Genomic DNA, 17,725 nt, shown 5'->3' on the forward strand with positions numbered 1-17,725 from the left:
TCCATCCCTACCCCTTGGGACACCATCAATTATTAATGTCCTCTCTGCCTGTCACAGGTGGCTCCCAGGAGGGCAGAGGCAGCACCTGCGGTGTGATGTGCACCTGGCTTCTTTTCTGCCAGGGACCTGCAGCCCTGCCCCAGCCAGGCTTTCTCAGGTGGCTCGCCTCCCTGTGGGTGCCAGTTCCCAGCCACACACACACAAGCCCCTGAAAGGTGGCCATAAATCAGCTGGGACAGGCCAAGGTTGCTCTGGCTTTCCCAGAGTGGAGATCAAAGCCCCAGACCCCCACCCTGGGGCTCAGCACTTATTAAATTATAAAACTGTCAAGGGATGGACAAGCAAGAGGGACTGGATGGATGGCCCTGTAGTAAAACAGAATGCGGAAGAGCGGCTGAGAACCAGGCAACAGCTGGGAAAGTGGGGAGAGGAGGAAACGCCTGTTTGTCTCCGCCCCTGGGCTTGGGGACTTCTCACAGGGTCAGGTCCCTCGAATTTGAAAAGCATGTAACCAACCCCCCTCCCCTCCCATGACAGAATTCACAGCACACTTTACAGAGGAGACACTGAGTCTGAATTGCCACAGGACTGTGAAAGTCCGATCTTCCAAATCTCGCTCAGATTCTTCCTGGGTCTCTTCACGGGGCCTCTTTGAATCGGCATTAGGGTGACATCCATTTGCGACTCTCATCCTCAGGATACAGCCAGGACCTCTTTCTGTCTCTGAGCGCCCTGACTTCTCTTCCAGCCCCGAGGGACAAAGGCAGACCTTGGACTCAATGGAGTGCCAGCCCTGTCTGGGTGGACAGACTTTCTCACCCACCCCTCTGCAAGTCCCATGCAGGAAACCCCCTCTTTGGAGGGCCGAGAGGGCTTAGCCAGTGCCTGAGAGGGGCAGAAGGGGTTTTCCCTTTCTGAGGCTGGCGTTTGCAGATCTGTGGGACTGAGGAGACCAGCCAGACATGCAGACCCTGATGTGGGCCCAGGGGTTGGAGGAAGCGGTTGGGATAGGTCATGAGGGAGCAGAATGCCACTCACATGAAAGTTTCGGCCTCAGAGGGCAGCCCGCCGGGAAACTAGTGCTCTGCGTGCATGAGGGAGTCCTGCCTCCTTCATGGCAAAATGTGAAAGAAGCTGTTTTAGGGATCTTGGGTTTCCTCATCTGATCCCGCAAGTTGAGATTGTGTTAAAGAAACCAAATACAGGGTCAGGTGCGGTGGCTTATGTCTGTAATCCCACACTTTGGGTGGCTTTGGCTTAGCTTCACCTCCTTAGCACGAGGCTGAGGCGGGTGGATCACCTGAGGTCAGGAGTTCGAGACCAGCCCAGCCAACATGGCAAAAGCCCATCTCTATTAAAAATACTAAACAATTAGCTGGGTGTGGTGGCGCACACCTGTTAGTCCCAGCTACTCAGGAGGCTGAGGCAGGAGAATCACTTGAACCCAGGAGGCAGAGGCTGCAGTGAGCTGAGATCACACCACTGCACTCCAGCAGCCTGGGTGACAGAGCAAGACTCTGTCTCAAAAAAAAAAAAAAAAAAAGAAAGAAACCAAATACAGTTGTGTGTGGCTTAACAATGGGAACACATTCTGAGAATTGTGTTGTTAGGCGATTTCGTCATAGGGGAACAGCACAGAGTGCACTTACACAAACCTAGATGGTGTAGCCTCCTGCACATTTAGGCTATGTGTTGTGGCCTATTGCTCCTTGGCTACAAACCTATATAGCATTACTGTGCTAGATACCGCAGGCAGTGGTAACACAAGGGTAAGTATTTATGCATCTAACCATAGAACAGGTAACATAATGCATTGCACGATGATGTTATCATGGCTACGACATCACTGGGTGATAGGAATTTTTCAGCTCCGTCATAATCTTATGGGATCACTGTCTTATATGTGATCTGTCATTGAACGAAATGTCATTGTGCGGCTCATTTCTGTATAAGAAGAGGCCAGATCGGCTTTTGAAGAGAGAGCTCCCTCCCCAAGATTCAGGACTTTTTCTGAAAGTGGAGGTTTTCTGTCTGGTGCTAAGGTTCTCAGTTCCTGAGGCATGAGGTGGTATTTTGGGGTGAAGGTGCTATTTCTGCAGGCAAGATTTTGGGCTGATCTTGAGGCTCCCATTTGGGAGTATGGGTTCCAGGTTGAGGATGAGGGTTCCATTCCTGGAGGGCAGGTTTCCATTTCAGGGTCCAGGATTTGTGATTGTGTTTCAGTCTTGTGGTCAAGAGTCCATTTTGGAGCTCAGTATTCTGGAATTGGGTTGAGATTCTCTCCCTGGGTGGGGTTTGATGATCAGGGTGGAGGTCTTGTACCCTGGGAGGAAGGGAAGAGCTAGAACCTCCTTCCTCTTCTAGAGGAGACTTCCTGGGGCCATCAGCAGATGAAGGGGCCGGTAGAGCAACCTCTGGGCTGACACCTGGGAGGCCCAGGCTCCAGCCCTGGCCTTGGTGTAAGACTGTTTGTGGGTAAGTCACTTATAAGCTCTAGGTCTCTGGCTGCAAGCTTTGGCCTGACAGTGACGTTGACTCACAAAGCACCATCCATGTTCACTTGAGCTTCCCAAAATGACACTAATGGTGGGCTCCGTAGACACCCACGGCCACTGCTTTGCTTGGTGAGTCAAATCCATGGTGACAGGACTCAGGCTGCCCTGGGCACTGCCAGCTTGGTCCAATTAGTGCCAATTGGATCTTAACGTGTGCTGAGCGGCCCCTGGGGAGAGTGAGCACACATCAAGTGGGACATGTTAAATCTGGGTCCCTGGGGCTTGGCATGTGGCTCTGTGGGGCGGGAGATGGGCCAGGTTGGGCCAACAGCCCCCCTCCTTGTAGGCCAGCTCTTACCTAGGCCAGGCAGTGGGCAAAGACATGTGGCAAGCCAGGTTCTGAAGGGGCCCAGCTGTCTCCCTTGTGCTGTGCTGAGGGGCTGAGACCCAGAGGGGCTGTTCTTCACCCCTGGCTGGGCTGACCCCTGCCTGAGAAACATCTGTGTCTATATAGGACTGCCACCCACACCCCTCCTCTGTTTCTCTCTTGCTACCTCCAATGTGGATCCTTCTCTTGGAGAGCTAAAGTTGCTGGGAAGAAAAAGTTCCATTCCATTTGTCCTGGGCTTTGAGCTCTGGGAAGCCCTCTTCCTTCCCAGGTGTTGCTCAGGACCCCCCTAGAAGTTTCTCAGGCAGGTGGTCTTGGCCTTATTTCCTGGGTGTTTCCAGGCCACCCCCGCCACTGTTTCCCATTTCCACTGCCCAGGTCACACCATTGCCAGTGGGCCTTGAATGGGGGCGCTCCTGACTTGGCCTCTTAGCCCGCATCCACCCTGCTGCAGGTGGGCTTCCCCATCTCAGAGGCCCTCCTTTGTTTTACCAAAACAGGCGACAGGATAGGAGTGAGTGGGGGACATGCTTTCCAGGTCTAGGGCAATCTCTTCTGTGCTCTGAAAGGACATCTTTGGGATAGAGACCTTTCCCTGAAGTGCAGGAAACTCAGGCACTTGAGAAGAGGGGGAACTTTCTCCACCAGCCAGTCTGTCCCAGGGACACAGGGGGAGCTCTGGGTCTGCAGGGACCCCCAGACCCCCTCTCTTGGCCTGGCCATGGAACCTGAGAGGCTGAGAGGCCTGGGGGTCCCACTGGGCTATGGAAACCCAACCCACATGCTGACGCTGGTGCAGCCCAGCAGGCCTCTGGAATTCTCCAGCAGCATCTGAGGGGACCTGGGGTGCAAGGAGGAAAGAGGAAAGGTAGGCAGGATAGAATGCACTGTAGCCAAGACATAGACTCTGGAATTGGACTTTGTATTGGCTCCCTGGGCCTCAAAGCTTAACTTCTCCATGTCCTAATTCCTTATTTGAGGTAATGCTTGACTAGTAATAAAGGCATAATAAATGTTAGCTATGGTTGCCATCGTTGGGCTCATCCTTCAGGTCTTGGCTTAGCTTCGCCTACTCTAGGAAGCTTTCCCTGACCACCGGGTGGATTAGATGGCTTCTGCTGTCCCTCTCTGGCTGCCCTGGGCTTCACCATCCTCGCACTGATCACACTAGCTGCCAGGCCTGTTTGCTTGTCTGTATTTTTTACTGTCTGTCTTGCTTACTGCTGTATCACCACCACTAGTGCCTGGCACACACAGTAGGCACTCAACTATGTTTTGAAATTAATGCAAGAATGGGCTGATTCTGGGGAATTCAAACTTTTCTTCTATGGGCTCTTCAGGGCTGCCGCAGCCACATCCAGTTAGTTCTCTGTTGAAATGACATTTTCTGAATACCAGGCTCTGGGGCCCAGACAAGAGCAAGATGGAACCATTGCTTCATTCATTCATTCATTCATTCATTGATGGCACAGATGTTCTTTGGGTGCTCTTTAGGTGTCAGGCCTTGTGCCAGGCTCTGGAGACAGACATGGTTCTGCCCTCATAGAACTTGTGCTGCTGATCACTCGGGCAGAGGGAGGTCAGAAGTCAGAGGAGAGAGTGGTCAGTTAGGCTGAATGGAATCAGGGAGAACTTCCAGGAGAAGGGGTTTGCTTTGAAGAATGGTGGAGAAGTTTGGATGGACAGAGAGGGGCTTTCTCTTGGGAGTGGGCAAGGAGCTGATGGAGGAGATGGAGCCACCTATGTGTAGCCATGAGGCAAGGCTGACCAGTGACAGTGTGGCCTGAGGCTGTGCAGCCAACTCACAGGACTCAAAAGCTGTGGGGACCATTGGTCCTGGCTCTGCCAGCCACAGATAGGTGACCTTGGGCAGGGCACTTCTCTGTCCCTCCAAGTGTTAGTTTAGTCATTTCTAAGATGGGAACTGGCTGGGCGAGGTGGTTCATGCTTGGAATCCCAGCACTTTGGAAGGCTGAAGTGGGTGGATTGCTTGAGCCCAGGAGTTCAAGACCAGCCTGGGTGACATGGAGAAACCCCGTCTCTACCAAACAAACATAAAAAGGACGGGAGCTGTGCTGCTCGGCAGTTTCCCCAGCGCCCGCAGGGTTGGGCTGGGCTCAAGGGCAGGTATGTGTGGAGGGAGGCTTGTGTGGGAAAGGGGAGGGCTTCAGGTGTCTCTGTTTTGTAAATAATTAAATTCTTATCTTAAGCTAGTTGTGTCCACACTGAGGGAGGCAGGAGGGGGACTGGGAACAAGGTGCTGTATTGTCCAGGAAGTGGCTGGGTCCCTTCTCTCCCCTCTTCCCTCCCTCCTGGCCTCCCAGTCAAGGCAGGTGGTGGGGGCCCCTAGGGTCTTCTCGTCTCTGGCTGCCTCACTCCTTCCCCGTCTTTCTCTCTCCCTCTACCTTCTCATTTCTGGTTCCCTGTCACATTCCCACCTCTACGACATAAAGGACCCCCTGCCCCTCTCCATTGACACCCCCCCAGGCCACCATGGCCACCATCACCCGGTGCCCACCTGGCTTTGCTGCCTGCTGAAGTCTTGCTCGCTCCCCAGCAGCCCTCCCTGGCAGCCCCCAGGTCTGCTGAGCCTCTCGGGAGGCCTCAGGGGAGCACTGGCCTCTCCCTTGCCCCAGTGCTCCAGAGACAAGCAGGCACATTTTCATTTTTAGTGCTTACTACTGGGAATGTGAAGGTCTGTTTAGTCTTGTCCAGCTAACATAAACCAGCCGGAACTGGGCCGTGGCAGGGAACTTTGCTGTAGTTCCCTTATTTGGAATGAAATTCATTGTTTTTCACTGGGAGGCATTGGGGGCTTTGGGGAGGCCCCACTGGGCCCTGCCCCAGGGTGTGGCCTGAGTGGCCTCTCCAAGGCTCACTGAGGTGCCTGTGCCACAGAGGCTAGCCCTGGGATACCTCAGCCCCTGCCAGGTTCACAGACTGCGGACAGCCGCGAGCCACGCCTAGTGCCTCAGGAATGGAGAGTGTCTGGGGTCATGTCCAACTCTGTCAGTTCACAGAGGAGAAACTGAGGCTCACAGAGGAGCAGGGACCTACCCAGACTCACAGGACAAGTTGAAGCAGGTGGAGGTCTAGAACCCAGGGCCCCTGGTCCTCTGGTTCTCAGACCTCTATACTGTGGGGCCAAGGTGCCTCTGGCCTAGGAGCTGGTGAGGGTGGGAGGTGGGAGGACAGGGGTGCGGATGAATCTGACTGGAGTGGTCTGCAGCTTGGGAATCCCCCAAGGCCTCTGGGGCAGCCTAGTGTGAGGCCTGGGGCAGTGAGGCCAGGGGAGGGCTGTGGGAGAGGTGGAAGGGGAGGTGAGAGGAGAGGGAGAGGTGTCCAAGAGGCTGGGAGAGCTGGGTCTGGCCCTGACCCCGCTGTTGTCAGTGTGACTTTAGCCTTGGTTTCCCCGATCTGTCCCAGAGGCTCAGTCTTTTTACTTTTTCTTTTTCTTTTTGCACCTCTCCCAGGAGGTCTCCTGGATGAACTGAGTTGGGGATGTTTCTTTTTCTTTTTTTTTCTTTTTTTTGAGACAGAGTCTTGCTCTGTTGCCAGGCTGGAGTGTAGTGGCACGATCTTGGCTCACTGCAACCTCCGCCTCCTGGGGTTCAAGCAATTCTCCTACCTCAGCCTCCCAAGTAGCTGGGACTACAGCATGCGCCACCAAGCCCAGCTAATTTTTTTTGTATTTTTAGTAGAGATGGGGTTTCACCATGTTGGTCAGGATGGTCTCGATCTCTTGACCTTGTGATCTGCCCCCCTCGGCCTTCCAAAGGGAGTGTTTCTTACCTGCCATGGACTGCGTCCCCGGGCTGGTTACTATCCCTCTCTGTGCCCAGGCTCCTTTCCTTGTCAAGTGGAGTGTGGACTCTCCTTGAGGCCTCTGCTCTCTGACCCCTCCTGCCCCAGCCTGGGCCATCTGCCCCTGGGCTTCTCTTCACTCTAGACTCCTGAGTCTGCAGGGTCTGGCCCCTCAGACCCAAAAGTTTGTCTGGGGAAGTCCTCCTGCTCAGACCCCCAGCCCTACAGAGAGGGCAGGGCTGGTGGGGAACAGAGGGAGTAGCCCCTGGCACTGTGGCAAGGGAGTGAGATTGACAGGCAGATCTTGGGTTCAAACCTTGACTCTGACACTTATTAACTGGGCTATTAATTTGGGGCAGCTACTTCAAAACCCAGGGACCCTAAGGGCCCCATACGTAGGATAGGGAGTGGGGCAGGAAGCATGCATGCCCAGGGCCACTGACAGGGGTGTGCTCAACTCTAGGTGCCTCAGGCCAGCCTTGGGGCTCTCTCTGGACAGCCCCCTCTCCCCTTCCACCTCACCACCCTGTGGCCTTAGCTCTATCTCAGTCTACTCAAGAAACATCAGGCTGGGCAGGTGGCTCACGGCTGTAATCCCAGTACTTTGGGAGGCCGAGGCAGGTGGATCACCTGAGGTCAAGAGTTTGAGACTGGCCTGGCCAACATGGTGAAACTCTGTCTGTACTAAAAATACAAAAATTAGCCAGGTGTGGTGATGGGCACCCGTAATCCCAGCTATTCGGGAGGCTGAGGCAGGAGAATCGCTTGAGCCTGGGAGGCGGAGGTTGCAGTGAGCCAAGATCGCGCCGCCGTACTCCAGTCTGGGCGACCGAGCAAGACTCTGTCTCAAAAAAAAAAAAAAAAAAAGAAACATCAAGTGTGTGTTTAGATATTCTTTCCAGAGGAAGTTCCCCACTTCACGTCCTTTAAAATAACTTCTCATTTACTCACTTATTCTTTTCACAGGAAACGCACAGCTGGGACGTAGGAGGCTGTAACTGACCAGTGTGGGACTGGAAAAGGAAAGAGAGATGTTAGAAAGTGTGGGCCTGGGGAATCCTAACTAGAAGGCCCCTGGTGCTGGGGAAATTAGGGCAGGAGATGCTGCATTGTTTACTATGAAAATTCCAGTCACTGCTCTTTTAGCAGTCATGCTAGTACATTAGCCAAGGCTGTTTATAAAGGTATAGTAAACTTTCACTTCTGCAAGGTCAGTGAGACACTCATTTGCAAAACATCATCTTGTTGCCAAGAACAAATCACCACCTAGTGAAACATTTAGCTCAGCCATGAAAGTGAAAGCAGATGACGAATGAACTAGTGTCCACACAGACCCTAGGTGTCTCTGGGCAGTAGGAGCTATTGAAAGTTTTAGATTTGCTTTTTGGAAAGATCGCGCTGGCTACCCTGTGGAGGATGGAGTTAAGAGGGACAAGTTGGGAGACCACTTATGAAGGAAGTGAAGTTGTCTAGGGGAGGGATGCTGAAGCCTGAACTACAGATGTGGTCCAAGAGAGGAAGGAACACGTTTGAAACATATTTAAGAGGTGTGCTTTGGCCGAGTGCGGTGGCTCATGCCTGTAATCCCAGCACTTTGGGAGGCCAAGGCAGGTGGATCACTTGAGTCCAGGAGTTTGAGACCAGCCTGAGCAACATTGCAAAACACCATTTCTACAAAAATATAAAAAATTAGCCGAGTGTGGTGGTGTGCGCCTGTAGTCCCAGCTACTTGGGAGGCTGAGGTGGGAGGATCGTTTGAGCCTGGGAGGCGAAGGTTGCAGTGAGCTGAGACTGCACCACTGCACTCCAGCCTGGGTGATAGAGTGAGACCCCATCTCAATAAATAAATAAATAAATAAATAAATAAATAAATAAATAAAAGGTTGTGTTTGGCAGCACTGATAACTGAATGATGCAGGCGGTTAGGGTGAGGGAATAATCCAAGATTATTCCTGGTGCCAGGTTTTCAGGTGACTGGGAGGATGGTGATCCCATCAGGACCCCAAGCAGAAGGCGGGGGTTGGAGGGAAAGATGATAGGTTGAGTTTTGGCCAGGGTGTGTCAGAAGAGCCCTGAGATATCCTGGGGGAGACGCTGGGTTGGCAACTCCATGTGTGAGCTTGAATCTCAGAAGAGAGATCGGGGCCACAATGAGTTGTCAGCAGTGGGTGTCACTTAAACCATGAGAGTGGTTGAAATATCACAGGGTAGACAGAATGAAACCATGAAGAAGGTGTGGGAGAGGTACAAGGAGAATCAGGAAAGGTCAGAGGGCCAGAGAGGCCAAGGGAGCAGAGTTTAGAGGTGTGATATGGCACAGTGCAGTGGTTCTCTAAGGGCCTACGAATTGCCTGGAGAGCTTGGAAAAATGTAAATTCCTCCTCAGGGGACCTGGAATAACCAGTACGATTCTGGAAGAAAGAAAAACCTGGAGGACTTACACTTCCTGATTTATTTCCTTTCCTTTCTCCTTTCTCCTTCCTTCCTTCCTCCCTCCCTCCCTCCCTCTCTTCCTTCCTTCCTTCTTTGGAAGAAAAACCTGGAAGACTTACACTTCCTGATTTATTTCCTTTCCTTTTCCTCCCTCCCTCTCTCCCTCCCTCCCTCTCTTCCTTTCTTCCTTCCTTCCCTCCATCCTTCCTCCCTCCCTCCCTCCCTTTTCTTTTTTCTTTTTTGAGACAGGGTCCTACTCTGTCACCCAGGCTGGAGTACAGTGGCGTGATCTCGTCTTACTGCAGCCTCCACCTCCTGGGCTCAAGGGATCCTCCCACCTCAGCCTCCTGAGTAGCTGGGACTACCAGCATGTGCCACCATGCTCAGTTGATTTTTAAACTTTTTGTAGAGATGAGGTCTCACTATATTGCCGAGGCTGGTCTTGAACTCCTGGGCTCAAGCAATCCTCCTGCCTTGGCCTCCCAAAGTGTTGGGATTACAGGTGTGAGTCACCATTGTGTGACCTGCCCTATACCATTACTCACCTTCTTCAAACTTCTAATAATAAACAAGAAATACCTACTGTTTAATGACCTCCTACTGTGTACCAGGCCCTGAGCCCCAAGACCCACAGCTCTGACCTCATTTACTCAACACAATGGCTTTGTGAGCTAGGAGCTAGGTGGGTCAGCCTGAGGGGCTGGTTTCCGTAGTGAGTCCTCTCCTGCCCACATCTGGCCTTTGCCTGAGCTGGCCCCAAATTTCATCTCCTCTGTGTCTCCTCTGAGTTGATAGGACTGGAAGCCCCTGGCTCTCTGTAATCAAGTCCACAAAGGTTCATGAATCAAATCAGAAGTCAATGTACTGTTTCCCAAAGAGAAATTTTCTGTCAGATGGACTTCCTGGCACTTTCTCCCCTGCAGCAGCTCTTTGAGTGCTGGGTGAACTTGCTCTAGGCCTGGCAAGTTGAGAACACAGTCTGAGAGTTCAATGCCTATGGGCCCTGAGCCTTGCCCAGGCCACTTCACCAACAGGGAAATGCCTTCCAGGAGGACCCAACACTTGGGCCTGGCAGGCCACCATCTCCCTGGCTCTGCTCCCGTGGGCCTCACCGTGGTGTGCCTCAGTGACATCCCCTTTTCACCGATCTTTGGCATCCAATGAACACATCTTTTCTTCACCTCCAGCCAGGTCTCCTTTATGTCTCTTGAGGGTAACTTTGCATGCCCTGATCCATGAACAGTCAATTTCCTAGACTGAAATTTGGGAAAGCTTATTGCCAAGAGCCATGGACTGGGAGTACCTTATTTTGCCCCTTTCTCCACTTACTGCCCACACAGAGTTTCAGGAAGGAAGCAGTGGGTTAAGTAAATGATGACGTCTATTCACAGGAATACCTTGCAGCTTTTCACATTAATGAGGTACCATGATTTTAAAAAAATGTCTACTATATTATTAAGAGAAAAGAGCAAATTGTGTAATATGTATAGTATGGGCCTGTTTGCATTTAGAGTGCTACATTTTTCCTTCCCCCTCTTCCTCTCCCTTCCCTTCCCTCCCTCTCTCTCCCTCTTTTCTTTCATTCCTTTCTTTCAACCAGTATTTAGTCAATGCCTACTGTGTGCCAGGCACTGTTCTAAGTACTAGGATACAGCAGGGAACAAGTCCTCTGTCTCATGGAATTATATTCTTATGAAGAGAGACAGGTTTTTAAAACCCAAAAACATGACATATGGATGTCAGATGATGAAAAATGCCCTGGAGAGAAAGAAACCATGAGTGAGGCAGATACAGGGATTATGAGTTGGGGGGTCTGGGGAACAGCACTTTGAATAGGTTGGGCCAGAGAAGACCTGATGGCATTTGCAGGAGGTGAGGGAGTGAGCAGTGCAGGTATCTTGGGGAACAACTCTATTCTGTGGTTCCATACCTTGATATCTACCTGTGCATCTAGTTATCACTCAGACATATTTACTTTGTTTGTTTGTACACACACAGACCAAGGCTGAGTGGATACCCACCCAACTGTTACCAGGGGCTACCTCTGGAGAATTGGCTGGGGTTGAGTAGTGTTGGGGAACGGGATGCTTTTACTCCACACAAATCAGTACTGTTATATTTATTTATTTTTAACAATAAGCACATATTGCTTTTACAGTTTAAACTTTTATAGGTGCGGTGTCTCATGCCTATAATCCCAGCACTTTGGGAGGCTGAGGTGGGTGGATAGCTTGAGGTTAGAAGTTCAAAATCAGCCTGGGCAACATGGCGAAACCCTGTCTCTACTAAAAACACAAAAAAATTAGCTGGGCATGGTGGCGGGTGCCTGTAATCCCAGCTACTCGGGAGGCTAAGGCAGGAGAATTGCTTGAACCTGGAAGGTGGAGGTTGCAGTGAGCCGAGATCGTGCCATCACACTCCAGCCTAGGCAACAGAGCAAGACTCTGTCTCAAAAAAAAGAAAGAAAGAAAGAAAGAAAAAAACACTTTTTTAAAAAATGAACTTTTATAGCCCTGTCCCCTCCCAAAAGAGAGTATGGTCAGCAGAGTCGTCTTGCTGCTTTGACCAGTGGTATCTAGGAATAAATGAGATAATTGATACGTGATTGCCAGTGGTTGTGCCTATGTCTAGAAAAGGTTAAATTTTGTTTCCTTCTCATATTCTTCCCCTCAGTGCCCAGGCAGGGCTAGGTATCCAGAAGTGCATAATATAACCACAGTGGAGTCCTGGGCTCACCTGCCTTGGTGCAAGTCCCTGGGAGTCAGTGCCTGGGCTCCACATCGTATGCATCTGAGGGCTGGTCGGGTCTAGTTCCCTCCATAGAGATTAAGGAACCCCTTAAGGGCTTATCCAGAAGATGCCAAATCTCCCTTGAGTCTGTTGTTTTGGGCCACCTGTCCTGGACATCACATTACACCATCGTCATCACTTTTGTCACCATTTTAAACTCTACTACCATCACCAGCAATAGTTTTTTTTTGGTGTTGTTGTTTCTTTTTTTTTTTTTCGAGACAGGGTCTTGCTTTGTTGTCTAGGCTGGAGTACAGTGGCGTGATAATGGTTTATTGCAGCCTTGACCCCCCGGGGCTCAAGCAATTCTCCCACTTTAGCCTCTGAGTAGCCGAGACTACAGGCATGTACCAGCATACTCTGGCTAATTTTTAAATTTTTTGTAGAGATGAGTCTTACTATGTTGTCCAGGCTGGTCTCACACTCCTGGCCTCAAGCAATCCTCCTGCTTCAGCCTCCCAGAGTGCTGGGATAACAGGTGTAAGCCACTGCTCCTGGCCCAGATAGTTGCTTTAAAAACGGTTTATTGCTTAAATTTTTATAAAGGTAACATATACTTTTAGGAAAATCCAAGAACATATGAAGGAAAAAATAAGAACTCACTTATAAATGATTAACGTCAGTGTCACGCGTGTCCGTGTGAAGAGACCACCAAACAGGCTTTGTGTGAGCAATAAAGCTGTATATTTCACCTGGGTGCAGGCGGGCTGAGTCTGAAAAGAGAGTCAGTGAAGGGAGATATGGGTGGGGCCATTTTATAGGATTTGGATGGGTAGTGGAAAATTACAGTCAAGGGGGGTTTTTCTCTTGCAGGCAGGGGCGAGGGTCACAAAGTGCTCAGTGGGGGAGCTTCTGAGCCGGGAGAAGGAATTTCACAAGGTTAATCACTCAGTTAAAGTGGGGCAGGAACAAATCACAATGGTGGAATGTCATCAGTTAAGGCAGGAACCGACCATTTTGACTTCTTTTGTGATTCTTCACTTGCTTCAGGCCATCTGGATGTTTACGTGCAGGTCACAGGGGATATGATGGCTTGGCTTGAGCTCAGAGGCCTGACATTCCTGTCTTCTTATATTAATAAGAAAAATAACATAAAATAGTGTTGAAGTGTTGGGGCAGGGAAAATTTTGGGGGGTGGTATGGAGAGATAATGGGTGATGTTTCTCAGGGCTGCTTCCAGCGGGATTAGGGTTGGCGTGGGAACCTACAGTGGGAGAGATTAAGCTGAGGGAAGATTCTGTGGTAAGGGGTGATATTGTGGGGTTGTTAGAAGGAGGATTTGTCTTATAGAATGATTGGTGATGGCCTGGATACGGTTTTGGATGAATTGAGAAACTAAACGGAAGACACAAGGTCTGAATAAGAGAAGGAAAAAAACAGGTATTAAAGGACTAAGAATTGGGAGGACCCAGGACATCCAATTAGAGAGTGCCCAAGGGGTTCAGTGTAATTACTTGCTTGGTTGGTGAGTTTTTGGGCTCTATCCTGGACAGAGTCCTCCTTTTTAAGTTGGAGGCTGAGCTTCGTGAGGTGTGTTTTTTAAAGACCATTAGTCCGTTCTACCTTTCCTAAAGATTGAGGACAGAAAGGGGTATGAAGGTTCTACTGAATACCCAAAGCCCGAGAAACTGCTTGGGCGATTTGACTAATAAAGGGCCGGTCCGTTATTGGACTGTATAGAGGTGGGAAGGCCAAACCGAGGAATTATGTCTGACAGAAGGGAAGAAATGACCGCAGTGGCCTTCTCAGACCCTGTGGGAAAGGCCTCTACCCATCCAGTGAAAGTGTCTACCTAGACCAAGAGGTATTTTAGTTTCCTGACTTGAGACATGTGAGTAAAGTCTATTTGCCAGTCCTGGGCGGGGGCAAATCCCCGAGCTTGATGTGTAGGGAAGGGAGGGGGCCTGAACAATCCCTGAGGAGTAGTAGAATAGCAGATGGAACACTGAGAAGTGATTTCCTTAAGGATAGATTTCCATGATGGAAAGGAAATGAGAGGTTCTAACAGGTGGGCTAGTGGCTTGTAACCAACCTAGAAGAGGTTATGAAATGATGATAGATTAGAATGGGCCCGTGAGGCTGGAAGGAGATATTCTCCTTGGTCCAAGAACCATTTGCCTTGTGTGGGAAGAGATTGATAGGTGGAAGTTTCATTGGGAGAGTAGGTGGGAGTGATCGATGAGAAGGAGAAAAACTGGCCATAAGGGACAGAAGTTGGAATGCTAGCTGCCCGGGTTTCGGCACCAAATGTCATGTGTGTCCATGTGAAGAGACCACCAAACAGGCTTTGTGTGAGCAACAAGGCTGTTTATTTCACCTGGGTGCAGGCGGGTTGAGTCAGAAAAGAGAGTCAGTGAAGAGAGATAGGGGTGGGGCCGTTTTATAGGATTTGGGTGGGTGGTGGAATATTACAGTCAAAGGGGGTTTTTCTCTGTGGGCAGGGGCAGGGGTCACAAGGTGCTCAGTGGGGGAGCTTCTGAGCCAGGAGGAGGAATTTCACAAGGTTAATCACTCGGTTAAGGTGGGGCAGGAACAAATCACAATGGTGGAATGTCATCAGTTAAGGCAGGAACTGGCCATTTTGACTTCTTTTGTGATTCTTCACTTGCTTCAGGCCATCCGGATACGTGCAGGTCACAGGGGATATGATGGCTTGGCTTGGGCTCAGAGGCCTGACAGTCAGCGTTTTGGTGTGTTTTTTTTCTGGGTCTTCATTTTTATGTTCTTAAAAGTCCTCTTGCCAGGGATGGTGGCTCACGCCTGTAATCCCAGAACCTTGGGAAGCCGAGGTGAGCGGGTCACCTGAGGTTGGGAGTTCGAGACCAGCCTGACCAACGTGGAGAAACCCCATCTCTACTAATAATACAAAAAAAAAAAATTAGCCGGGCGTGGTGGCACATGCCTGTAATCCCAGCTACTCGGGAGAGTCACTTGAACCCAGGAGGTGGAGGTTGCGGTGAGCCAAGATCACGCCATTGCACTCCAGCCTGGGCAACAAGAGCAAAACTCCATTTCAAAAAAAAAAAAAGAAGTCCTCTTTGTCTCATGCAATCAGAATGAAACCTTATTGGTTTGTTAGGTAAAACATCAATGTAGGGAATAGTAGTATAAAATAATACATACATAAATATTTTCACCAAAACACACGAATTTGCATTTACTAGTTGGTGTCTTGATGCAGAGCCATGATCTGCTGGTTGGAATTCCCTGAGTACCTCTTGTAGGAACCCTCCTAAGGCACGCTCTCCAGTAGTCAGTTTTGGCTGCTTTGAAGTGCAACAGGAGCCTAAAGATGCTTTTGAATTTTTTAGGGGCAAAATCCTTCTAGTTTTTTTTTTACTGAGGATTTTATAGTTGTCTTGCCTGTATATAATTTGACAGTATTTTTTAGCCTTTATTATTTTTAATTGTCACATAATAATTATACATTTTATGAGGTACAGTGATATTTTGATATATATAGTCAATGTGTTATAATCAAATCAGGGTAATTAACATGTGTATCAACTCAAACACTTATCATTTCTTTGTGCTGGGAACATTCACATCCACTCTCCTAGCTATTTGAAAATATACAGAGCCAGGCTTGGTGGCTCAAGCTTGTAATCCCAACACTTTGGGAAGCTGAGGCAGGAGGATCGCTTGAGGCTAGGGGTTTGAGACCAGCATGGGCAACATAGTGAGACCCCCATCTTTACAAAAAATAAAAAAAATTGCCAGGCATGTTGGCACATGCCTGTAGTCTCAGCTACTCTGGAGGCTAAGGTGGAAGGATCACTTGAGTCCAAGAGTTTAAGGCTGCAGTGAGAGACGATGGCACCACTGCACTCCAGCCTGGGTGACATAACAAGACCTTGTCTCAAAAAAAAAAAGAAAAGAAAAAGAAAAAAAAGTACAATAAATTGTTGTTAGTTATAGTCACCCTATAGTGCTATAGAACACTAGCACTTATCCCTTCTATCTAGCTGTGCTTCTGAATCTGTAAACCAACCTTTGGTTATCCCTCTCCCCCTTCCTTTTCCCTGCCTCTGGTTACTATTCTGTTCTCTACCTCTATGAGAACAACTTTTTTCACTTCCACATATGAATGAGAACATTTGGTATTTATCTTTCTGTACCTGCCTTATTTCAATAACGTAATGTCCTCCGAGCTCATTCATATTGCCATGAATGACAGAATTTCGTTTTTTAAATGGCTAAATAGTATTCCATTGTGTATGTATACCACATTGTCTTTATCCATTTACTTGTTGATCGACACTTAGGTTGATTTCATATCTTGGCTATTATGAAGAGTGCTGCAATAAACATGGGCGTGCAGCTCTTTGACATAATGATTTCCTTTCCTTTGGATATATACCTAGTAGAAGGATTGCTGGGTCATATGGCAGTTCTGTTTTTAGTTTTTCTGAGGAACCTCGATACTGTTTTCCATAATGGCTGTACTAATTTACATTCCCGCCTGCAGAAAGAGTTCCCCTTTCTCTGCCTCCTTGCCAGCATTTGTAATTTTTTGTTTTTTTGATAATGGCCACTATAACTGGGGTGCAATGATATTTCATTGTCATTTTGATTTGCATATCCCTGATGGTTAGTGATGTTGAACATCTAAAAATATATACTTGTTGGTTTTGTCTGCCTTCTTTTGAGAGATATCTATTTAGCTCATTTGCCTGTTTTTTAATTGGAGGATTTTTGTTTGTTTTTTGCTGTTGAGTTGTTTGAGTCCCTTGTATATTCTGGATATTAACCCCTTGTCAGATGAATAGTTTGCAAATATTTTCTCCTATTCTGCAGGTGATCTCTTCATTCTCTTGATTATTTCCCTTGCTGTGCAGAAACATTTTAGTTTGATATAATTTCATTTGTCTACTTTTGCTTTTGTTACCTGTGCTTTGAGGTTTTCTTTATAAAATCTTTGCCCAGACCAATGTCCTGAAGCATTTCTTCTATGTTTTCTTCTAGTAGTTTTATGGTTTTGGGTCTTACATTTAAGTCTTTAGCCAATTTTAAGTTGATTTTTATATATGGTGAGAGATACAGCTCTAGTTTCATTTTTCTGCATATGGATATCCAGTTTTCCTAGCACCATTTGTTGAAAAGACTGTTCCATCCCCAATGAATGTTCTTGTCACCTTTATTGAAAATCAGTTTTGCTATAAATACATGGGTTTATGTCTGGATTTCCTATTCTGTTCCATTGGTCTATGTGTCTGTTTTTATGCCAGTGCCATGCTGTTTTGGTCTTTTTAATATATTTTGAGGTCTGGTAGTGTGATATGTCTAGCTTTGTCCTTTTTGCTCAGGATTGCTTTGGCTATATGGGGGGTGGGGTCCATAGAATTTTTAGGATTGTTTTTTCTATTTCTGTGAAGAATGTCTTTGGCATTTTGATATGAGTTGCATTGAATCTGTAGATTGCTTTGGGCGATATGGTAATGTTCACAATATTAATTCTTTTAATCCATAAACATGGATGTCTTTCAGTTTTTTTATGTCCTCTTCAATTTTTTTCATCAGTGTTTAACAGTTCTTATTGTAGAGATCTTTCACTTCCTTGGTTGAATTTATTCCTAGATTTTTTTTTTGTAGTTATTGTAAATGGGATTGCTTTGTTTCTTTTTCTGCTAGTTTGTTGTTGGTGTATAGAAATGCTACTGATTTTTGTATGTTGATTTTGTATTCTGAAATTTTACTGAATTCATTTATTAGTTCTCAGAGTTTTTTTGGTGGAGTTTTTTTTTCTTTCTTTCTTTTTTCTTTTTTTTTTTTGAGACAGACTTTCACTCTGTTGCCCAGGCTGGAGTGCAGTGGC

General features: G+C 48.2%; 2 protein-coding genes across 2 annotated transcripts in view; one reads left to right on the top strand and one right to left on the bottom strand.

Annotated features, from left to right (window-relative positions):
* CALHM3 (calcium homeostasis modulator 3) overlaps positions 1-9,760 on the bottom strand; it is a 47,300-nt gene extending 37,540 nt beyond the window's left edge. The window contains exons 1-2 of the mRNA XM_057299002.1: positions 9,704-9,760; positions 7,639-7,700 (exon numbers count right to left, since the gene is read on the bottom strand). The gene's annotated coding sequence lies outside the window, so the exon portion shown is untranslated. The remainder of the gene's footprint in view (positions 1-7,638; positions 7,701-9,703) is intronic.
* NEURL1 (neuralized E3 ubiquitin protein ligase 1) overlaps positions 1-17,725 on the top strand; it is a 96,842-nt gene that overhangs the window by 14,007 nt on the left and 65,110 nt on the right. The gene's annotated exons all lie outside the window — the stretch shown is intronic.

Source organism: Pan paniscus, chromosome 8 (assembly GCF_029289425.2).
Source record: "Pan paniscus chromosome 8, NHGRI_mPanPan1-v2.0_pri, whole genome shotgun sequence".
Lineage (NCBI taxonomy): Eukaryota > Metazoa > Chordata > Mammalia > Primates > Hominidae > Pan > Pan paniscus.